The sequence below is a fragment of the Pagrus pagrus genome (assembly GCF_965226575.1).
Source record: "Pagrus pagrus genome assembly, contig: HAP1_SCAFFOLD_47, whole genome shotgun sequence".
Lineage (NCBI taxonomy): Eukaryota > Metazoa > Chordata > Actinopteri > Spariformes > Sparidae > Pagrus > Pagrus pagrus.
In genome coordinates this window covers 361,830-387,402 of record NW_028175416.1, presented here as the reverse complement: position 1 = coordinate 387,402, position 25,573 = coordinate 361,830, and the positions used below count along the sequence as shown (strand labels likewise).

The 25,573-nt window shown below is 39.2% G+C and overlaps 1 protein-coding gene and 1 long non-coding RNA gene across 10 annotated transcripts in view; one reads left to right on the top strand and one right to left on the bottom strand.

Moving 5' to 3' along the window:
- Window positions 1-238: 238 nt before the first annotated feature.
- LOC311253804 lies at window positions 239-16,654 on the bottom strand. The gene is made up of 4 exons (XR_014621923.1): window positions 16,247-16,654; window positions 4,108-4,270; window positions 3,385-3,428; window positions 239-733 (listed from the first exon to the last, which is right to left on the bottom strand). It is a non-coding gene; the product is annotated as an uncharacterized lncRNA (long non-coding RNA).
- A 7,202-nt stretch (window positions 16,655-23,856) lies between these two features.
- The window catches only part of LOC311253815 (uncharacterized protein), a 37,745-nt gene continuing 36,028 nt past the window's right edge, over window positions 23,857-25,573 (top strand). For all 9 annotated transcript variants that reach the window (XR_014621931.1, XM_084384287.1, XM_084384288.1 and 6 more), the window contains exons 1-2: window positions 23,857-23,934; window positions 25,410-25,518. The gene's annotated coding sequence lies outside the window, so the exon portion shown is untranslated. The remainder of the gene's footprint in view (window positions 23,935-25,409; window positions 25,519-25,573) is intronic.

Genomic DNA, 25,573 nt, shown 5'->3' with positions numbered 1-25,573 from the left:
TGCTTCCCAGGGCCAAACACCTTTGCCAGGGCTCGGATGCTGGTGGTAAAGTCTGGCAAAGATGTCAAGAAGTGTCTTGTGGAAGGCTTTGTGGCATCCAAGCTGAACTTCTTCCCAGCGTTCAAATTCCGGGATTTCAAGGGGACGAAAAGGGTGTGCTGGAATTTCAGGGACTATGTCCAGATCCACCGGAGCGGCACAGACCCTTTTCCCATTTCCACTGAGGCTGCCCTAACCCTGGAAGTCTGTGTTGAGATGGAGAGGCGAGGTTTGACCTACTCCAAAAACCTGGATAAATACAGAGAAAATGGCATGCCATGGATGGAGAAGGTCCTGGCTCGCCTTCCATCTGAAATGAAGGCACTTCCCAATAGTCGCCTGAAGGTAGTCACGTTTTTGACCTGTGTCGGCATGCTGATGAATAGGGATTAAGTGGACTACAACCACCTCAGGGACTTGATTACGGAGATGAGCTACGTACTCCCCCAGGCGAAGTTGCAGAAGCTCCAGATCCTGTCAAGGTTCACAATGCCAAAGCTCTACAACATCATCATCTGGAAGCTGCACGAGGACATCCCGTACCGTCCAGTGCAGCCAACACACCCTCTTCTCAAAGTCCCAAAAACAGCCCGGGAGGAAAGACAGGAGCCTGAGGAAATGGAGGAGGACGTGCAGGATGTGGAACCACAGGACGACCTGAGGCCAATGGAGAGGTCTCAAGCAGTCTACATGCCTGCGAAGACAGGTAAGGATTGGACACATGAGGAGGTGTCACTTATTCCCACAAACAGGCACATGAAGGCGAAGGCAGCATACGAGAAGTACTGCCAAAAGTGCAAGGAGAAGAAGGTTGCCATCAGACCTTTCTCTGCTTTCTGGATGAAGCTGAGAAGACTGAGAGAGCAACCTTCTTAACTGCACTGACAATTCAGTGAAAGAAAAGAAAATGAAGGTGATAAACAACCCAAAATAACACTAAAACAACTACAAAAAACACAAAACCAACAAAAAATATATAAAAAAAACACAAAAACAACAAAAAATAAATTAAAAAAAACACAAAAAAAACAAAAAAAATATTAAAAAAACACAAAAACTAAAAAAAAAAAATAATAAAACCCTAAACAAAACACAAAAATAATTAACAAAGTAGTTCTTACTTTGTTCATGTACATTTTTAAATATTACAATAATGATTGCAACAAGGCTTGCATTTTTCTTTTTTCAATCTATGTTGACTTTATCTGACAGAAGGAAGGTGAAATGTTGATTTATTGTCACCCAAGACTCTATGCTTTTCCCTCGGCACTTGGTTCATTATCATCATGATTGCAACAGAGCTTGCTTTTTTCTTTTTTAAAATCTTTATTCTTTTTATGTAAAATGAGGAAAGTGAAATCATAACTATAGTTCATTATAGTTGCATATCATTTGTTATAATTCCATATATTTTCTTTGGTTACACTTACCTCCACATGGACTCTGCCGTGACGTGGCGTGGGGGCTTGAGTGCCACAGTGGTCCTAGGTATCGTATAGAATAAGCTATGCTGGGTGCAGCAATTCTATGGGATCCCTGGGATAACTGAGGCCAGACTAAAGAGTCCAACACTTGCTCACACAACCCTAGGCTCACACTAGGGTTACACTTGACCACTTACAGTCACACTTGACCACCTAGGGTTGATCAAATGTCATGACTATTGACAAGACTTGGATGCCAAGTGGTTAGGGTTAGGCACATAAGGCTTAGATGGTTAGGTTTAGGATAGAAACTCAGGGTTAGGCAACCCTAGCCTCATTTGGGCTCATACATACCATTACAAGAGACTACAACACAGTAGAATACAATGTCTTTATTGATCAATTTCCTATCTAACCCTTCTGTATGTGATATACATAACTTGTCTGCACTACTGATACATGTGTAAACTCGTCTACTATTAGGATTCATGTTTGTTAGAATGAAATTTGGGAGAAAATGCAGATCTTTTCTTTTTTTGGGTTTCGTTAGTTGATAAAAAACCTTGTTCCTAACCCTAACCCTTTATATGGACATTGCTCAAATCAACATTGATGTCCCTCGTGCATACTTCATCAGCAGACTGTTGATAAAAGCTTCAGTATGGGAAGGGAGTCCATCTGGATCTGGTCCCTATTTGTTTGTCTCTCTCTAGCCCTAACCCTCCCCCCTTTCTCTTCCCCTAATCCTAACGAAGTTTTCCTACTTCATCCTCATCCCTTACCTACCTCTACCCTCCTTTTGCCCCAACTCTCCCTATCCCTCCCTTATCCTAACTCTAACCCTAGCTGGCAAAAACCAGCCCAGTGGAAGTATTGGTGAGCAAAGGGCCTCCTGTGGGCGCCATCATCAGGGCCACAGCGGTTTACAAAAAGACCGAACACGTGGCTGAAGTGGTCCGAAGATGTCCTCCTCACCAAAATGAGGATGCTGGAGACATCTGTTGAAAACAGCCCGAAGGGAAAAGTCAAGGGCGTCGCAAGTGATGGGGGATGCTACCCCAACAGCATCCGGCATAACCTTTCGTTAATAGAGGCCTGATGAAGGTGCCGGGGGATGGCAAAACAGCATAAGGCATAATCTATTGCTGGATAAAGGTGCCAGGGGATGCTACCCCTGGCAGGGGGATGCTACCCCTGGCACCCTAACCCCTTACCCCTACCCCTTTTTGTTTAGCAGGCAGTGTAAGTCCCATGTGGCATCCTGTTTTTTTTTTCTCCTTTTACAAGCATTGGCTTCCGTTTTTGTTTTGGAATATTTGTAAATAGTTAGATGTAGTTAGTTATATAGTTAGACATAGGTAGTTATAATTAAATGTAGTTAGTTCAATTAAATGTAGTTAGTTATAGTTAGGTACCTCCACATGGACTCTGCCTTGACGTGGCGTGGAGGCTTGAGTGCCACAGTGGTCCCAGGGATCCAATAGAATTCTATGGGATCCCTGGGACCACTTAGGCCATACTAAAGAGTCCAGACAACAAATTATATACCTCAGCATGTGTGTCCCAATCGACTCAGAATGGCCTGAAACGTGCTCCTAAACACTTTCTGGAACTTTGATTTTTCTTAGTGACACTTCCCTAACCCACTTCTCTCACCTCAAACCCTAATTGGTGGAAAACTACAAAACCTAATTCTTATTTCTATTCTAGCCCTATCCCTATACTCTAAACTTAAACCTAATATTAGATAAAGAAGAACCAAAGTATTGGGAGAAATGATTATAATTGGATTTCTAAAAAGGGAGGGGCTTATACATAAGGATTGGCAAACTAAATTCAGACAGACAGGAGGGTATAAAAGGGAATGACACTGAGACACATCAGTTTGGCACAACACAACAAAGAAACAACATCTACTTACCTGTCCGGGGTGGCTTGCCTGTAGAACTCCTACTAACCCTAACCCTACGGACCAAAAAACAAAAAGCCATAGTTAACCAAAATAATGGAAACATATGAAAATTTCGACTCAAACTTAGGACTTTTTAAGACCTTTTTAAGACCAACCTCGCACCTATTCTGGCATACATTTATGAAATAATGCAAAAAAATTCTGTCAGAATAACTAAGAATACCAGCATAACACAGGGAGAAATAACAATCACTTCTTTTAATAAACAATACAGTGTGTGTGCGCGCACGCCTGTGTGCAAAAGTATTACAAATGGAGCATACAGCCCTATAAAACTCTGCTGCAATCTCTCAACACTGTAAGAAACAAAACAACTGTGTGAGCAGTGTGTGTGTGCAGATACATTACACAAAAGAACAATGTCTTAACATATTAGACGCAATTATATACAAAACACAATAACTGCAAGGAATGTGTGTGAGTGAGTGAACGTCTGTGTGTGCATGTATTACAATGGAGCTGGAACAGTGTCAACACTGTATTAACAAACAAAACCATAAAAACAACACAAACAACTACAGTGTGAGAAGTGTGTGCATGCACCTGTGTGTGAATGCATTACACTAAAGAACCATTTCTTCATCAAACCATTTCTTCACAAACATTTCTAAAAAGAAAAACACACACTCTTTTGGTCAGACGTTTCCTACAACATAATTTGTCTTCACTGACCGCCACCGTTTTACAATGTAACTCCAGGTGGTGCACAGCCCAGAGAAGAAAAATGGAGAGACGCCGGATCCAGCAGTTGGGCACCCGAACACCGGGGGGTCTCAACGAGAGGATGGAGGGGCCTGGTTCGTTGCGCAGTTGATGGCCTGAGCCTGGGTCGTGCCTGGAGGGGCAAATGTCAATGTGGTGTAACCGTAAAAACATCGTACCAAATAGTTAAACTTGTTCAAAAAAGGTGAAATTCTCAATAAAACACCGTATCAGCTACTTTGGCATAATCTTACATTTGTGTTGTTTAATAATGAATAAAATCAATGGAACGCCATTGTTCTGAATATTATAATTAATTTGGAGAATTGTGTCTGTCAAGTCAACTTCCTAAAGTGTCAAGGTGGTGTAACCAACATTCAAGGAGCCATTTTGTTAATTTGTGCAAAAAGACCACGTGACAGGAAATTATATCACAGAGAAGGACCCCTGATAAGCCAAACTGCTGCATGACGAGACTAGTAACTCTCTTGGCAATCTTGATAATTTGACATTTTTAGGGTATGGTCAGGTGTGCTTAGGGTTACATGTCAAATGGTATGACCCCAGGAAAACATTTATCATTCATAATAATTGTAAAAATAAATATTTATTTTAAAAAATGTGTTTGAAATCTTCACACCGAGGCCACGTGCTTACATAGGTGTCCATCATAATGCCTGTTAAATTTGAATTTAAATTGAAATGTCAAATGGTGTAACTGGTTACACCGTTTGACATTTGACCTCCTCAAAATTATTCATACCCTTGCTAATTGTTGTGATCTTTTATTTTTGTGATAAAATGACTGCACTTTTTCAAGTTTGTTCATGAATTATATGTGACCAATAAGTGAAATAATGACATCAATACACAATTCAAGAATTTCTTTATTTCATGGGTATTTTATTCATGGATTCCCAAAATATGCCATGTTCTAAATTATTCATACCCCCGACAATACCTCAACAAAAATGTGGTTATTTTAAGATGTTACAATGGAATAAATACCATTATCATTGTTGAACAAATTTTAAACACTGATTTTAAAAAAAATTGCATCTTCCCAGAAGAGTATGAATAGAGGAAAAGTGTTCTGGTCATTCTTCATTTCTGGTCATCATGGTCAAGAAGAAGGAGCTCAGTGAAGACCTACCTCAACGTCTTGTGCGTGCCCACAGTGAAGGAAAGGGTTACAGGGCCATTTCAAAGCAGTATGATGTCCCTGTGGCAACCGTCCAGAGCATAATCAACAAGCACAAGAGCTTCAATACTGTTAAAAACCTCAGCGGATGTGGCAGGAAGTGTAAGATGTGCCCCAAACTTGCCAGGAAAATCTGCCGAGAAGTCAACAACAACCCCCAGACCACAACGTAGGCCCTAATTGAAACGCTTGACCAGACGGGGACAAAGGTGTTACGGTCCACCATTGAGCGAGTCTTGTACAGAGGAGGTCTCCATGGACGTAGGCCTCGAAGACACTGCTGCTCAGTAAGAAACATCTGGAGGCTCGCTTGTCCTTTGCAAGAGGTCATTTGAAGCAAGATCCCAGCTTTTGGTCAACTATCCTGTGGTCTGATGAGACCAAGCTGGAGTTATTTGGCCATATGGATGCTGAAAATGTCTGGAGGAAGAAAGGAGAGGCATTCAAACTGCAGAACACTGTGCCCACAGTCAAGTACGGTGGTGGAAGCATAATGTTATGGGATGCTTCTCTTCCAGTGGCACTGGGAACCTTGTCAAGGTCCAAGGAATCATGAGAAAGGAGGATTACATCGGGATCCTTGATGAAAATGTGAAGGAATCTGCTGAGAAACTCCAGCTTGGCCACAACTGGACATACCAGCAAGACAATGATCCTAAACATACTGCCAAGGTAGTGAAGAAATGGTTCAAGGACAATGATGTCAACGTCCAAGAATGGCCAAGTCAGAGTCCTGACCTGAATCCCATCGAAAACTTGTGGCATCGCTTGAGGACCAGAGTGAAGGCTAGGAAACCGACGAACCTGACCCATCTTGAGGCTTTCGCAAAGGAAGAGTGGGCAAACATCTCACAGGAGACATGCAGGAAGCTTGTGGACACATACAAGAATCGTCTCGAAGCAGTCATAGAAAACAAAGGCTATGCGATTGACTATTAAAGAAAGACATTGGACTAGGGTATGTATAACTTTGAACATGGCATTTTTTGGGAATCCATGAATAAAACACCCCTGAAATGAATCTTGAATTGTGTATTGTTGTCATTCTTTCACTTGTTGGTCACATATAACTCAAACTAACTTGAAAAAATGCAGTCATTTCATCACAAAAATAAATAATCACAACAACTAGCAAGGGTATGAATAATTTTGAGGATGGCTGTATATATGTCTTCCATTCACTTCCAATTTTAAGCAATATATAGTGCAATATATGTAATTTCATAATGTAGCAGAATGAAGTTGGTGAACAGTGACAATGTTGAAAATGAACAGCAGCTTTAAAAAGACTCCAATAATATGAGAAATGTTAGTCAAAGATTAAAATTTAGATCTGTAAAATTACATTTATTAACTTTATATTGTTTCATAATTATTGCAATATAATAGAGCCTCTTTTCCCCCTATAGCTGCTATTTGCAGATCCTGCTGCAAGGGCCAATTACCTTGCCAAAGGGCGCGAAAGGTGGTTTTTACACACACACACACACACACACACACACACACACACACACACACACACACACACACACTTGAAATACTGTGAAAGAATACTCCAGTAGCTGAGCTTTCCAAAACAAAGCAGGAAAAGTTGAGGGAAAAGTGGAGAAAGTACCAGCGAGACTGCTGATGTTCTCAACTTAACCCAACAATCTATGGACACGTCAGATGAGCAAATTCAGCATCTCGACAATCCAGAGCATATGCATAATCATCTGGACGATCGTGACTATGAGCAGCCAGTTACAGAGAGGCTGCAAGCATCCTCAACCCCTGCAAGGAAAGGAAAGGAAAGGAAAGAAAGAACAAATACTATAGCTCAGCGCTGAAAGAGAGGGAAAAGCTGAGGTCTGAACTTCGCAAAGTTAAAAGGGAACTCCCGGCAGCAAAACAAAAGACAAAAAAAGATACAGGAAACTGCATTGGCAAAAGACAAAAAAGAAAATGGTCAGTGAAAAGAACAAAATGAAAAGCAATAAGAGCCTCACAAATTAAAAGAGAGGAAGTGGCCAGCTTTCTCTGTAGGGATGAGAATAGTTGCATGTTATCATCAAAATGTATCGCACCTGTGCAAGTGTTGCTATAATGAGATTGAGTTTGAAGGACCTCTGGAGGAGACTGTTCTAACATGGCAGCAGTGTAGTCACATCTGAAGAAGGCAAAACCTTTGCTAACTTTGCAAAAGTCACACAAAGTGGAAAGTGTGATGATCTGCTGGCTTTGCTTAACAAGAAGCTAGATTCTCTAGCTAAGCACCAATTCAACTGGCTCTACCAAGTCAAAACACTCAGAGAGCTGAAAGAAACACTACGTGAGGATGAAGTCTGCATTTGTGTAGACTTCTGAGAAATACGGCTGTAAGCTCAAGCAGTGAAATTCAGGCGTTCCGCTTCGGGGGCAGCCGCTAGCAGGTTACAATCCACGCAAGTGTGGTGTATACAGCCTTATCATCCTTTTCCTATGCCGCTCTCTCTGCCTCTCCCCGCCATGATGAATGTGCTGTATGGGCTCACATGGAGCCTGTATTGAAGGATGCCATAGGCAAATGAAACACACCCACCACTCTACATATCATAAGTGATGGACCAGTGACCCAATACAGAAACAAGAAAAAAAATGTTCTTCTCAACACAATGCCTTTTCTGAGTGGGTTTCAAAGGGTCACTTGAAATTACAGTGAGAAATCGCATGGGAAAGGAGCTCCTGATGTAGTGGGAGGGGCTGTCAAGCGTACTGCAGACACAGCAGTCCAAAGAGGCACTGACTTGCAGACAGCTGAGGAACTTCCTGAAGGATCAGCCCTCAAGCATCGAGTACTTTTGGATATCCGAGGAAGTCGTTTCCAAGTACGACGAATCGGTCCCAACAAATGTCCCGGCCGTAAAAGGTACGCTGAAAATTCGACAAGTGACCTCTGAAGAGCGAGCTGCGATTCAGTAGAGGGAAATTTCATGTTTCTGTGCAAGACCTGATATCTGCAAGTGCTATGATCCACCTGCAGTAGATCTCCGCAACCTGCAGTCAGAAGACCTCCCCTCAAAATCTACCAACTGTCAGCAGGATCTGAAAGGCAAGTTCATTCTGGTCAGATATGAAAGTAAGCCTTTCGTGGGACAGGTCATCCAGGTGGTGGGTGAAGGAGTAAAAGTGAGCTTCATGCAACAACTGGGTGGGAAGAATGTCTTCACCTGGCCTCATCTACCTGACATCCTATTCTATTATGAGTCTAATGTGCTGCACATAATCTCTGATCTCTTTTTGGATGTTTAATTTGTAAAAATTAATGTTTTTTCGTCATTGAAAATAATAAAAAAAAGTTCAATTGACCTTGTTCACTGTCATGCTTGATTTTTAGTGCCAGTTTCTTCAACAGACAATGGCCTTTGTAGAAGCAACATAGTCAAGTGGTGTAACTGGTTTGTGTCAATTGGTGTCACCAGTATTTTTCATAAAAATTGTATAATATACAGGAACATTCATGTGGAATAAGATGTAATCCTCTATTGCAATGTATTAACATGTTTTTTACAATTTATACATAATTTGTCAAATATTATTTACAAAACAGTGTTTTCAGCATTTGTCCTGCTCTATAATACAAAAACGCATACAATTTTAATTTAAAATAATCCTAATAAAATCTATTTTCATGTGATATTTTAAAATTAACTAACTGTTTTCATAAGTACACTTGCAGACATGAAACCAACATAAATACAAAATATACATTTTAGCAAACCTGATGCAAGCTTTTAAAACAATTTTTATAACATTTTTGAATTGCTCATAATGCAAACCCTTATTTGTCACTGACTTGCCTCTGCCTCCTCATTGTGCTGCTGTGAGGAGGCTAACCCTAACCCTCATAACCATTGTTTGACCCCACACATCAAACATCCAAGATCAAAGATGTTTTGGAAAGCAGTATGGTGTGACAATTTGCTCCATCGCACCACTTTGTGCTGCAGGGTCTTTTTTGACCCCAGAGGACAATTATTAAGGATTAATAATTAATTAATAATTATTAAGTAATTTGATTGGACATAATTCAATCAAATTTATTTCAATCACAAAGAGCATAGTATCGGACAACCCCCATTATTTTCAGACCATTTGATGAATAAAAAAACAATTTGGATGGGAAAAGATTTAACTTGGGGTCAGAACCCCAGGACAACACAAGGATTAAGGTAAGTATGAATTGTTGTTTTAACTTTTTAAGGTAAGTATGAATTGTTGTTTTCAGCTTTGTAAGGTGTCCTGTTCAAGCCGCACGTGCGTGGTCAACTACTTGATGTGTGGTGACGTCTATGTGTCCGCACTGAGCAGTGGGGGAGGGGCGGGGGTTACAGACACAGCACACGCAGGGAGAGAGAGAAACAGGAGGGAGGAAGACACACGCGCGTGAGAGAGAGAAAATGAGTGCCCGCAGGAAACCAGTAAAATTGAGTGTAAAGTATTAGACTTGCAGGAAGTGATACAATAGGCGGAAATCATGAAAATTAATTTTCATAGTGAAATAACATTTTACTTTTTTGTATTTAAAATTAAAAGGTTTTCAAGTAAAATTCCTTCTCAGTTAAGATTGTCTAGCCCTGCCTGAAAGAAATGTATTAATTCTTGAGTGTTTGTTGGGGGTATGGAACCCACAATTACCTCTGAAGGGCAATGTGGTTATGAGCAAAATAGAGAACCGCACTCAATTGCACTAAGAAATGTTTGGTTGTTTTTCCATGCGTCTCCCTCGACAATTTTGATGCTCGCAAATGCCAAGCGCATCTCTGCTAGAAGGTTGAGATGTGTATATTGCACTACTTTCAACATCCTAAACCTGAGTATTATGAGTGGCAAGTTATGATAAGCAACTTCACATAGGAATCCATTTTGTGCAGCGCTTCTCTGGATTCAGAGGCTTGTAATTCCCAACTAAATCAATTTATTAATACACTTTCTGTTTGAATGTGTAGAAGAGATTGTTCTGAATATTGAATTTGAGAATCTTATCAAAATAGATTTCCATTAATAAATGACGTGGTTTTATTTTGCCATTAAGTGTGGGGGCGGGGGAGGGGCGCCCCCTCTCCCTCCCTCAGAGGGGAGGGGCTGTGGGTTGAACTTGATAGTTATTTTAAATCACAACATACAGCTCTCCTGAGTAGAAACATGGACTGTGCTGCAAACAAAAGAAACCACCAACCTAATGGCAAATACCAGGTAATACAAATGTGTAACTTAACTCATATATTTAAATAATATTATCTTTTATTTGCAAGACAACTTGTAAGTTTTAATCACTGGCGGCAGGTGTTCTGATCAAGGCAAACAGAGACTAGCATAAGCTACAAGCATAAGATAGCAAAGGCAATCTAATGTGTGTATGTGTGCATAACTGCATGTGTGCGTATGTGTTTTTGATGGAGAGAGAGACAGACTTGGGCCAAGAATTGGTAACACAGATTTACTGTATTATTCCATATTTACCAGAGTTTACTCTAATAATGGAGACAACAGAGCCAGCGCAGTCAGCAATCCAGCCACACTCACAGACACTGGATGAAAAGGTACGCTTCATATGTGGAAGTGCTCTCCAGGCAGATAAAAATAATCCACACATCAAGAACCCCAGGACAACACGAGGATTAAGGTAAATATGAATTGTTTTTTTCAACTTTGTAAGGTGTCCTGTTCAAGCCGCACGTGCGTGGTCAACTAGGTGATGTGTGGTGACATCTATGTGTCCGCACTGAGCAGTGGGGGAGGGGCAGGGGTTACAGACACAGCACACAGAGAGAGAGAGAGAGAAACAGGAGGGAGGAAGACACGCGTGAGAGAGAGAACAGCCCCTACAGAGACAACACGCTGGAAAGGTGAGAAAATGAGTGACGGCAGGAAACGCAGTAAAATTGAGTGTAGAGTATTAGACTTGCAGGAAGTGATACAATAGGCATAAATCATGAAAATTAATTTTCATAGTGAAATAACATTTTACTTTTTTGTATTTAAAATTAAAAGGTTTTCAAGTAAAATTCCTTCTCAGTTAAGATTGTCTAGCCCTGCCTGAAAGAAATTTATTAATTCTTGAGTGTTTGTTGGGGGTATGGAACCCACAATTACCTCTGAAGGGCAATGTGGTTATGAGCAAAATAGAGAACCGTACTCAATTGCACTAAGAAATGTTTGGTTGTTTTTCCATGCGTCTCCCTCGACAATTTTGATGCTCGCAAATGCCAAGCGCATCTCTACTAGAAGGTTGAGATGTGTATATTGCAGTACTTTCAACATCTTAAACCTGAGTATTATGAGTGGCAAGTTATGATAAGCAACTTCACATAGGAATCCATTTTGTGCAGCGCTTCTCTGGATTCAGAGGCTTGTAATTCCCAACTAAATCAATTTATTAATACACTTTCTGTTTGAATGTGTGGAAGAGATTGTTCTGAATATTGAATTTGAGAATCTTATCAAAATAGATTTCCATTAATAAATGACGTGGTTTTATTTTGCCATTAAGTGTGGGGGCGGGGGAGGGGCGCCCCCTCTCCCTCCCTCAGAGGAGAGGGGCTGTGGGTTGAACTTGACTGTTATTTTAAATCACAACATACAGCTCTCCTGAGTAGAAACATGGATTGTGCTGCAAACAAAAGAAACCACCAACCTAATGGCAAATACCAGGTAATACAAATGTGTAACTTAACTCATATATTTAAATAATATTATCTTTTATCTATTATCTGTCCTTCAAGGTTAAGGTTTCATATCACAGATCGTGCAGGGCCAATTATTCCAGTCCTAACAACTGTAATCAAGATCTTTTTGCTTATGATGCCAGGTATCACAGAAGCTGCCTTGGACACTATATTTCAGAGAGAAACATTTCAGCAGCCAGACATAAATATCTGTCTGAAAAAAAGTTAAGTGAATATGAAGAAGCTTTCACTAAACTAATTGAAGAAATAACTAGCAAAGTTTTTTCTGAGAATATGACTGTCACAACACTGAATGCTGTCACCAAGAGCTATGTTTCAAAACTGAGTGCAGCTGCAGGACCAAGCATGTATACTTGGAAAACTTTGATGGAAACTCAAAGAGAAATTGATCCAGCATTATGGAGATGAACTGATTTTCATTGAACGTCCTGGAAAATCAGATCTTATCTGTTCTAGTGCCGTCGCTGTTGCTCACGCAATGAGAGAAGCTTCCATACTAAGAGAAAAACTAACAGAGGACAAGGAGCCAATGCCTCAACTGAGAACAGAGACTCTCACTGACAATCAAATCCTACACAAGGCTGCACGTATCCTAAGGAGAAGTATGGAAGAGGTTAGGCATGAGCCTCAGTTCTACCCAGGTGGTGACACGCTTTCCCTTCTCCAGTGCAGTAAATATGTACCAGCAGAAGTGTATGATTTTGTTAACTGGTGCATTACTTCTGATGCCTTCAGAAAACTGCAGACCTGTAATGATGACCCAGCCATAAAGAAAAATCTACGTGTGATAACTTTTTGCCATGGTCTAATTGCACAGTGCTGCGGCCTGCCACATATTCGTCACCAACATCAGATATTTATAAAAAGCAATAAAATCAGGCAACTACAAGGTCAACTACATTCCTGAGGACCCCATTTTCAAACCTTCTGCTCTACTGCATGCTTCAAGATCACTCAAGCTCCTATAAGTTTACCATTTTCCCTTAAACTTGTTCGTACAGATACTCTAGAGAGATGAAAGCTATGAAAAATACACTTCAAGAGGTAACAAAGGAAAGGAACAGAATGAAAAACCATTGGGTACAAGAACAAGCTTGGAATAAAAAAACACAAGAATCACCCTGAAAAAAAACAGAGCAGCTGCTGCGGGGAAGCCAACTCAAAAACCCCTCCATCAAGAAAATTCAGCTGTTCCACAATGCACTCATTCATGAAGTCTGCCCACAAGAACAAGAACTTGACGCTGTCAGGCAAGGTTCTGAAAAAATATTGGCTACTTCACCAGACAAGGCAATTTTGTTTTATTTTGTTTACCTGAACTTTCGTTCTACAGTGTTAATTAACATCTGTGAAAGAAACTGGAGTCTAGCATCCAATCAATGGGCGGCATATCATCTGTTCAGCTGATCAAAATAGAGCCTTAGGGATGGAAGTCTCTTTAGCCAGCCTGTTGTGCAGTGCATCGTAGGTAGAATAAGATGATGCACAGAAGAGAAAAAAAATTGCAACAGTGACACTTTTGACACTGAAGTGGACTTAGCTTTTAAGCTAGAGATTTTAATGAATCCGTTGACACCAAATACACAATGCTGGCTTACTGGGAAAGGGGTGAAACGTTGCTCCAAAGTTGAAATGTTTTAGCACGAGTGAACTTTGAAGGGGGGACTTTTAATATCGCATGTCATGCGATGTGACTATCTCGCATGCGCACATCGCGATGGCGATGTTCAAACGATATAGCACTACTCAGAAGGTTCAGGATTTCTACCATAATGCAGCACGAATGACAACTGACATACAGGACACAATCACGCGCAAGAAAATAAAGCATCAGAGAATGATTCTGACTAATACAGTATTTAACCTCCACAAGAAGTTCACCAAGAAGGAACCAAGAGTGAAGCTCAGTTATTCATCCTTTTGTGCCTTACGTCCATTCTATGTCACAGCACCTAAACCGTCGGATCGTAAGACACGCCAAGTACCGTGAGAATGCTAAGCTGATGCTTGAAGTCCGAAGAGAAATGGTGTCATCGAGCCTATCAAACTGGAGGATAGTTTTGAACTTGTCTGCTGTTCACAGACAAGCGAGGCATGTCTTCTGCGCTCCTGCACCCGGTGTCTCCACAAACATACACTTCCCACACCACAGCAAGACCAGACCAATGTTGAATGCCAGCAATGGGAACGAGTTCAGGATCAACACAAGACTTGTTGGGAGAGCTTCTCCTACGATATGAAGACAAACTGAAGACAGAAACAACAACACACGTGTGCTCATTTCAGAACCAGACCAGAGAGTACAGCAGCATGATCGAGAAGTGCAATGATAGCACAGTAAGTGTGCGTGTTGACTTTTCTGAGGCGTGGAAATGCAAGTATACTTCTGAGGTGCAGTCATGCCATTTTGGTCAGAATCTCCCACAGCTCAACCTGCACACTGGCATGTACTATACAAAAGAACAGAAGACAGGCTTTTGCACAGTATCAGAATTCAAGCGACAAGATGCGTCTGCCATTTGGACTCACTTGGAACCAGTCCTGACAGATATTCATTTAAAGTTTCCAAAAGTTGATACTATTCACTTTTGGTCAGATGGCCCCAGCAAGCAATACAAGAACAAGAAGAACTTTTCTCTCCTCTGCAGTGTCCCTCCAACTCCAAGTTTCAAGAGAACAACCTGGGAGATATACAACCTGTCTGCTGAAGTCATGGATTTCATAGAGGAGAAACATATACACCATATACTTGTTGATGTAAAACAGTCAGGGAATACTCACAGGAGTTCACGAATTATCATTATTATTATTTTTGTGCCAGATGTGTTTTGTGGCATTTACACAGAATGCTTTCTTTAATTTGAAACATTTCAGTTTATGGAAAAGAGACTGTAAGACGTAGTTATTCATTTATCTGTTCTTCACGTCTAGTTTACAGAAGAATATGATCTATATTATTTTATGAGTGGGGGGCACTACATGACAGTTAAATATGAGGTCAGTGATGAATTCTATCTTATTGCTACTGGTAAGGATTTTTTTTTTTTACTTATGATGATTATTAAGGGGTACTTTTATTAATGATAGCCTATTGCTAATTGAACATGTTTCTTATTGATTGTTTGCCACATTGCTCACAATTGTTATTTGTTATCTGTTCTTCACTTCCAATATACAGTTTACAGAAGAATATAATGTATTATTTTATGAGTAGGGGACACTACATGACAGTTGAAGATGATGTCAGTGATGCATTTTACATTATTCCTACTCGTAATTACTTTATTTTTTACTATGATGATTTGATATTTGATGGTATGTAAGTAAACGTTGTATGATGTTAGATCTTTTAAAAGGAGTACACGTGAAACAGTATAAAAAATGAACAAAAGTGAATATTCGACATTTAACAGCATATGTTTACTAACGATGCCAGATAATGATTTAAAAACTCTAAATACATATTAGACAAAATAAATTAAAATGTATTTGCTTTTTATCATGTCTGCGGTGTGGACAAAAACAAAGTAATAACTGGAAGAACGCCTATTTTATGAAGAAAATACAAAATGAGGAGGTTGCACCGATACATTGCTCAACAGCCAAGACCTTGGTCTATAATGATATACCTTCAGATTTTGTTATTTAACTAACTTTTTATTTTCCAAATTAAAACCCGTTTTATTCAAATTCCCAAGAATCAGTGAAAGCCACTGGACCAGTTCTAGGTTCTGATGGAGTGGGGCGACAGATTAAAATTAAACCAGAGACCAGGTTCTTTAAAATTAAAGCCTGTACTTTACTTAAAGTAAACAAGAACAATAAACACAACAGTGTTCAGACAGTGTCTATCGTATCCTGCAGGTATGGGTTGGTATTCGCTTTCCCTTTTTCAGGTTTCTTTTCCTGAATAAGAAATATTCTTCCTTAATAATTCATCCAGGTAGGATGATTTAAATTATGTTAGACCGGTCTGTGACCAACTATCTCAATTTATGGTAATAGGTTGCACCTATTTTGGTTTCGTTATTTTTCTATTAATTCCATAAGTAGAAAAACCTTTTCACTATTTAAAAGCATCTAAATCCAAATAAAGTAAAACAATATTACACCTTAAATCACAATATTGACAATTATGAAACAGAATGTAAACTTGTAACACTTCAGTTCAAGTTCAGTGAAATATCTCCAACACTCCTACCTCTCTGGCAGCGAGTTTACCAGTAATCCATCTGGCAAATCCTCATTGAAGCGATGAATATGAAGGTGAAGATGAAGATGTCTTTTAGGGACCAAGTCTGTGGGTTTGGCTCGCGATCTTGTGTCCCACGGTCGCGTGCGTAGGCTATGTGTTGTCTCCCGCGCCGAGGAAGAGTGTCTCTCTCTGGTTTAGCTAAGGCGATTACCTCTTTGCTAGCGACCAGTCACTCATTCAAGTGCAAACAGTACAACGAAGCATCAATAAAACGAGCTGAAACTCACCAAAACCGCTGTGGCTTATTCAAACATGGTCCTCATGAAACACCAAGTACATGGGTATTATTTTCCAGGCGTTAAACCAACTGTCTCTGTAACTATTTCACTGTTAATTTCTCTGCTTCTCTCCCCTCCCCCCTCGCTCTCGGCTCTGCTCAGCTGAGCTGAGCGCTATGCGTAAACACGGGCAAGTGTCTTAAAGGGGAAGCGTCATCACATTTCTTAAAGGCATGTTTTAAATCATTTCCATGCAATTATTGCCAAATCTGTGTTAACTGGCTCTTAATGAAACGTATGCATTTAATCCAAAAACATACTTCTAATTCTTTGTCATTTCCACATATTAATCCTGTGCTAACTCAACAAACCATACAAACTGAGGTAGAAACTATTCAAGAGGGTTGAGTTACTCCCTGCCTTGTAGGCTACACTATTTATTAATAGAAAAATTAAAGCTCAATTTCAACAAACCAAACTGATGAACTGAAGTGACTGACAGTAAATCACACACTGTTCACTTAATTTAAATTCCCACAGAAGACAATAATTTTCACAGAACTATATCAGGTTGCAGTGTCTCATGCAGCATTTTAAGCGGGGTTACCCATTGTTTATTTTACTCCTGAAACCTGGCATCTTTTAGCTTTCGCAAGTGCATCGATATCAGGTGTCACATCCTGACTGGCAGCCAATTTCAGGATGTTATTCAAGTGCTTGTGCGTGAGCCTTGAGCGCAGCTTTGTTTTATTGATGCTCATTACAGAGAAAACTTGCTCACAAAGACATGTGGTTCCAAACATGCTCAACACTTTTGCAGCAAGGGCTGTCGAGTTGGGGTGACCTGGCAAGAGATACTGATAAAATATGTCCAAGCCAGCTGTGGCAAATTAGCCCTTCAAATCTGAGTCACGAAAATGTGAAATTAACACCTTCATGACGTTAACACGTAAACACGTTTGACACCCCTGTTCTAAATCTAAAGGGAAATTTTGACACATTCGAGATTCTCCTCTGAAAATTGTGACACCACACACAATACAGTGAAATTCTATGAAATCAGAATTATTGCTTCAGTAATATTTGGCCGATGTATGTATATGTATATATTTATGTAGCGCTTTTGTTTCTATTCTGTCTACCAGTTACTACTTAGTTATTGTAGCCTACAACAGAGTTAGGAAGTCCCTATAACAGATATATTCCTGTGTTGCAGAAGAACCTCAGCGATATTGATGAAAAATGATGGGCTCTGACTGCCATTGTTTTACATACATTCAAACTTAAACTTACACGGGGTCAAACTAGCAGTAGCAGCTACAGGTAAACAAGCCGGCTGTCGGGGGTGCGCGCGCAGCTCAGAGATGACATCTTCCAGGTCGGAGGTAGTGGGTCAACCTACAGACCGCGGATGTTGATAACAGACAGAGGGGAATAGCACTAGTAACAAAATATTGGTGAAATGAACTAGTTTTGTGGCAGATAATGCTCATAGAGGCTGCGCTTCAGTGCCCCGAACACTCCAGTCCAGTCCGGTCCAGGTTGTAAAAAAACTGTAGTTCCCCTTTAAGTAGTTTCTGTGCTTACAATAATGTTTGTGTCTTAATTGAGAAAAATAACTTTTTCTCTGATCTAAAACAGAGCTCTGAGCTGATCTCCTCTGAAGATAAGGGGTCAGGTGATTGGCAGCCCCAAAAGAATGGAACAGAAGAAGAGGATTCTGAAGAGGAGGAGGAGGAAGAGGAGGCCAGTGTGAAGCGAAGGCTTCCCCAGCTGCGAAAGAAAAGGCCTGCACCCACACCCGGGAACAGTCCGGTGAGAGCTCCAATTTAATAAAGTTGGAATTTCTCTAATCCACCCAGTCATGGCCCATAGCCATGACAATAGCATTTCATGATGATGATATGATAACAACATAAACATTTCATTTTTAAGTATGATAACTAACAACAGCAGAGCTAGGGAGAGGAAGTGTTGGTAAACCTAAATTTGGTTGAAAAAATGTCCACATTGAAGCCACTGATACATAGCTTAAACTTGGCATTCACTATTTTGTGTTTCTGATAATATGGGGTTTTCTGTCTGTAGGAGATGACAAAAAAGGCAAAGATGGCTGCACAAGTCCCTCCCCGGGTAGGTGTACTTGTATTAGACAATCTGGCTCTATTGACGCCTTTAAATCTAAACTCAAAACTCACTTTTTTGACTTAGGCTTTAATTAGTCCTTGACATCGACTGCTAGCTTCCTCGGTGGGTCGGTCTCAGTCTCGATGAGTAATCTATAGTATTAGATTCCACATTGTCCTGAAACAAGCTATTGTTTTGAAGAAAGTTGCATAACTGACAGGGGAGGTTAGAAATGGGTCTACAGTTTGCCAATACACCTGAATCTAGAGTAGGCTTTTTAAGAAGAGGTTTAACTACAGCTAATTTAAATGACTGAGGTACATAACCTGTAACTAGAGACAGTTTGATCACGTCTAAGAAAGAATCAGAATCAGAATCCTTTATTAAGAACTTCTTTAAGCAGACTGGTTGGGACGGGGTCTAGGAGACAAGTCGATGGTTTTGACAAAGAGATCGTTGAGGTTAATTGTTGAAGCTTGATTGGAGAAAAACTGTCCAGGTATACAGCAGGTTTTACAGCTGAGTTTAAAGTTCCTGTGCACTTGACACTAACAAATCTGAAGATCAGTGTGATGAGAATTTTGCACTACATGTAGAAGAATGTGAATTGATGTTACACAGCCCTCTTGAGAGAGACTGTTGGGTGTGAACTGTGACCTGTAGCTTGTGACCTCTTCTATGACCTTGTTTTATTACTTGTTTTGAAACTTGTTTTATGACCTAAGTAAGGAACCGACAGACACTGAAGGTAAACATCCTCCTCTCTGTAGGAAGGCTTGAATATAGTGATGACACACCCAGAGTGACAGAGAGAGATAAATACCCTGACTCCCTCTTTAGACAGCCAGTCTTCACTTTGTAACTGATCTGCGTGTTGCTCTGTGAATGCTCCTCTTGTACAAGACTAAAACCCTTGTTTGAACTTTGAGCTGACTCCGATCTCCTTCCTCCAGTTCTAAATGAACGCAGAATTATTTTAACAATCAGTATTGGTGTATTTTACTTGAGAACCTGTTAGTGTTTATTTTTGATTTTTTTCTCTCAGATGAATTGGGCAGGGTGCCTGAGGAGAAGAGGACATCATGGAGACAAAGAAGTCAAAGTGGAGAGAGGGCATCCAAGGAGAAAAGGACCATGTGGAGAAGAAGCGGGATGTCCGAGGAGAAGAGGATGACATGGAGACAAAGAAGTCAAAATGGGTTTTAACAACAGTTAAACAGTCAATGGGTTTTAACAAATAAGGTGCGAGTGACTTTGGAATCTTACTGTAAGCATGTACTTTTACAAGTTACAATATATCTGACGAGAAAAAAAGCAATTACACTGATTTACCGTATACTCCCGAATTACAAGTCCATCATCCTCACCGAGGTAGAGGCAAAGTGCCTTGAGAACTGCTGCCTTTTTGAGATTAACATCACTTGTAGCCTGTGTGAAGAGATTCCACCGATTAAAACATTCAGAAACACATAAATAACTGCAAAGACATTTTCCAATATCCAACCTGTGGTAACCTACAAACACTGACTTCCAATCAGCTTTGTCAAGTTTGATCTATATAGCTCAAAATTATGTCAAACATACTGTAAAAGGTCATCCTTTTTTAATTACAAAATATTTGTGAAGCATGGCCTAGTTTTTATTTAACAAAAAAAAAAAAGTGAGGTATGAACATGTTTTAACTCCTGTCTATTAAGGGATATACAGTACAACCGACAACAATGCTGTCCTCTTAACACATAGGTGCTTAGTACATCTACAGCCCGATCTTTTTATCACCACCTAAGAAAACAGGATTGAACTGGCACCTGTCTGATCACATGGCTGCATCTCTCGCCCATATGGTATTATTGCCTTAAAAAGACAATATTTCTTTAGAAATTATTTTTGCACCTTGCAAATAATCCAGGATGTTACTGATGATGCAAACTGGGGCTTCATATGGACAATACAATTACACAGTGTATGACACATGTATGAAAAAAAATTCCATAACATTGTATATTTCATATTCTGTTCTGTTTTTAGGGTGACTTTAACATCTGTCTAGTTTCTGGCCAGAAACATCTCCCTTCTTCTGGAAAACAGATGTCAACTGGGGTAAAAGATTGTCCAACTGTACCATGAAGTTTGTCTCAAGTGGAAGTGTTGTAATCTGCTGGAATTCAGCATTTATCTGTTAGAAGTTAGAAGAGTAGCTTGCCATAGAGTTCTTCTGCCCCCAAGTGGCCAAAATAAAGAACTGCTTCCTCTACTGGAGATTTTTCTCTCTCCAAATGTTGGTTGTTTTACCTTATCAGACTTTAAATTTTAACAGCTGCACACTGAAATTGCATAATAAGAAGAGGGGAAAAGGCAAGCATGTATTTACCTCATCAATATGAAAGAATGCATACCACCTGACTTTAAACTCTCTGGCTGCTGGGTTGTGCTTCACCACCTCACTGTTTCTTTGTCTGACATCATTCAAAAGTTCAACTCTCACATTTTCCAGACTTTCATCTGTGAGGGTGTAATGTACAATTTTTTTTGTATTTTGATTAATAGTGCATGGGTGACATAATACATAATTGATAGTGAACCCTTGCCAAAACTTTGACCACATTTGAAACCAGACAGACCAGGTAAATATTTCTACTTATATCTGCATCAGGACAACACTTCACGCTTGACCTTTCCTCCAATAAAGTAATGACGACATTAGTGTTCTGTTATTTTGTCACTTTTTGAATTAAATTCTTGAGAATTTGGATAAAACTGGTTTGAACTTTGAAAAAAACAAAAGAATTAAGAAATCTAAACTCATGTTTATAGAACAATTTCTCAACAATTAAGTAATGTAAATAAAGTTTTATGTCATTTGTTCATAAAATATGTGTTTTTCCTGTCATAACTTAGTTTTTGTCAACACTGTTAGACACAATAGAAAATTAATCATTCCTATTTGTTTGGTCTGCTATAGATTTAACCCTTGTGTCTTCACCTTGACTACACACATGTTAAATGTTGAATATTCCTTTTTATTCAATTTTTATGCTGTGTCACATGTGCTCTTTGAAAACTCTCACAAAAGTCTTATCATTTGCATTTAATACAAAGAATAAAAGTTCTGGACATAAAAGAACACATTATTTCATTTAAAGAAACAACTACTTTAATAATTTGGCTGTTTTAGAGAAACAGTTTGAAAGTATTCAAAAATACATGCAAAATACTAAAGATTTTCTTCACTCAAATACATTTAACTTTGCTCATCCACTTAATTAAACAATTTGGTACAACAGATAACTTATCATGTAAATTGTACTTTCTTTCACCACTGTCAGACAGAGAAAATGATGGTGTTGACAAAAACAACAAACCTATAGGAACTTTTTTGACCTTTTTATTTTAGCAGATGTGAAGAGTTGTAGGGGGGTCATCAGGAATATAGCTGACTATGTATTTGTCTGATTTTACTGCTAAATTATAAATGGCTTTTTCCTGTGACGCTGGTTTGGATGCCTCTTTCCTTTTATTTTATTCCAGGCTGTTAAGGACAAACGCCTAAAGACATATTTGCCATAACGAACCCCTGCTTATGGTAAATATACCATATTTCAATATATTTCCATTGCACAGTCAGTGGTGTAGATGTCAGAGTTAGATGTTAACTACTATCTGATATTATTTTGCTTCTGGATTCTTTCTCTTCAGAAAAATTGGTCAGAGATTATCAAGGCCACGTTGCAGGTGCCAACCCCACAAAGAAAATGCTGGAGAACGCTAAACAGCGTGCAATGCACATCATTCAGTTTTTGCGGTTCATGGCCAACTCAAAAATCCAAAATGTGGATTTACTCTTTCTGAAGAATTATGGAAGAGTTTGAGAGTAAGACTACAAACTTTTTAAAGATTTATCTCTTGGAATTAATGTGTAATTAAAATAAAAGACATGAACTTGAAAAAAATGTTCACCAAGGTTTGTGGCTGAACTCAAAGGGCGTGGATTCAAACCGAAAACACAGAAAATTTACCTCACTGATGTGAGGTGAGGTGTGATTGGATAAAAGTCTACAGTAACTGAAGGAACTTACAGCACCATGAGTGAGGAGGACTTTGCTGTCCTTCAAGACAGTATTGAGGGCAAAATAGCTCCCCTGGAAGTCAAAAGATGTAATGATCATCATATAGGAAATATTAAGGATAAAGATGAAAAGAGACTTGACTTTATTGATCCCTTTCGGATGACTCCCTCAGGGAAATTGAATTTCCAGCTGCTTACAAAGTAAGGAAGCAGCACACAAGGCAGTTTGCAAACAACAACAACAACTACTTGCAAACGGGTGTATAAATATATATATACATATAAAAATAAGATAAAAAATGAACAATAAACTCTTAGCTAAAAATAAACAATAAACAATACATTCTTGGTTAAAAATAGAAAGTAGAGATAAGAACTAAATGAAAATAAATATAGAGGACTGTATATGGCATTGTGTTATTGTACAGTGGATAAATACAAGATACAGTTCAGTCACCAAACACGCTTAATTTTGTGGATTGTTACTCTTCATCTTGTGCCCTGATCAGGTTAATTAATAAGAAAGACAGATGATAAAGCTAAGATTCAACTATAATTCTCCTTGAGCATTAACATTCCAGGTCTGTCCTAATGTATACTTGTTAATTGATAGTATCAAGGATCAGGTAATACTGTATGTACTTTGCATGTACTTTGTCTGAGAGTATGTGGTAAAATGAATCCTTTATATTTTGTTTTTTGATCTTTTGTTTGTTTCAACTCACGCTTATGCACATAAATATGTATATATACTGTATATGGATTTGTATTATTCACCCCCTTGGATGTTTTCCTCTTAAATACAAAAAAATATACAAAAAAAGAAAAATTTTCAGAAATGGGCAAAAGCTGAAAATTCGGTATACAACAACTGTTGCCTGGGTTCTTCATCAGTCAAAGCTTTATTGTAGAGTGGCAAAGAGAAAACCACTGTTGAAGAAAGCTCATTAAATCTCAACTAGTGTTCAACCAAAGGCATGCGGGTCAACTGGAAGAAGTTTCTTTGGATAAAAAAATATTATTCATTAAATTTGCTGAGTAGCACGTTACCTTTCCTTCGTTAAATCGCCATTACATTGTGACTTCCGCCGGTATGCTTTTAATGTGAAATCTGACCGGAAGTTGGCTGTCATACAACCGCTAGCGTAACAACTCCGAGCCACAGCAACAGCTCCGTGCCACCGCTGAAGTCGATGAAACAGGGTAAACAAGCGGCGTGTTCAGTAAGTATTCAGTATTTTCTTGAGATATAGCGTAATGCCATGACAGTTTGATGCGTTGTGTAGCCATTTATTTATTTACTAAAACTGTCGGCTTTCTTGTTTAAGGGTCGCTAGCCGAACACAGGTGTATCACTAATTAGCACTTGCTAGAGTTAACAGTCAGCTAATTAAGACAGTTATCAGAGTTTTCGGGTACCATGGTGGACTGACTCGTTAAAATTAAGGTCATTTGCATGTTCGGGTATCAGTTATTTTATTTATTTTTCTTTTTTATCTGTGCCAGGGTAGGAGTATAGCGGCCATATTCATCGAGTCCATCACACCTGGTGTGGGGGGATGGGTGATTGGTTTCGCAGCACTTGACTCGATCACAATTTAACCTGAAGTCATGCTTATGTGGGCGACGATAATCCAACCATATTGAAGCAGGCAGAGTTTTTAGAGCCATGCTTTTCAGACAAGGCGCAGTTAATTTCGAACGATTTTAATGTTGGTTGGTTATAGTTATTAAGCAGTGTAGCAAGCCAGGTTTTGCTTAGAATATTAATTAAAAATGTAGTGGACGTGTAACCTAAATCATGCCAGTGGAAATCAAATTCAGAGAATATATATCTTTATATCATTGAAGAAAATAATAAACGAGCAATATGTTAAATGAAGGATTTAGGGAACCTACTGTTGGAGCCATATTGCTCATATATGAAATGTTTCTGTTTGAATACTGGTATTTATGTGTTTTATTTTTATGTTTAGAATTATTATATTATTGTAGGCTACATATTTTCATGAAATAGTGTTATGCCTTGGTTAGTTGGAATGATTGCTCCCCCTATGATTTGCTTATGGTATCATCTGTGGCTTGATGATTAATTGTCAGGTGTGTTTAAACGGGAAAGCAGGAAGTGTTTTCGCTTGGACATGGACGGGGTGATCATACAGTTTTTTAACCACCGAATACCATCAGTTTACTATCAGTTTCGTTTGGTTTCATTTGTAGATTATCCATTGGTTGATCGTTTGGAATTGTGCATCCTGATTTATGGAGTTTGTTTGGGATCGCAATAAATTGTTTTGGATTAATTAAGATAGACTACTGGGTGATTGTTGGAAGGTGCGTCTGAAAAGGTTTAGCCTGATCTAGACTCGACTGTACTGATTGATTTCATTACACAATAAACTCAATATTTCACAACTAAGTTTAGGCTGGATTTAACAAAAATTGAGTTGGCATAGCACAATAAAAAGAACAGAAGACCAAGTACTCTGTTGTTTGAGTCTCGTCATCAGTTTAAATGCTTCAAAAGTGGCAGGTGGAGAGAGATGGTTAAAATGGAATGTTTGCACTTCCTGTTTTTCAGTTTGCTAAGGGGAAGAGTCCATATGTTACTCAGGTAGCATATTGTTTAAAACCCTGTAATCTAATTTAACTAGAACTGATGCCTAAGCTATCTCATTTTTTATTAATATCTTTGCAGTTTGAAATGCCACCAAGGATCAGTCTTCTTAAAGATGCCTGTCACCATGTTGTTTTAAAGACTGACAAAACATGGAGATTGGAGGTGAAGTACATCAATGCAGTGAAAGGTAAGATGGTGTTAAATGTGTTATTGTTTATCTGGCTGTCTATCTAGATGTATAG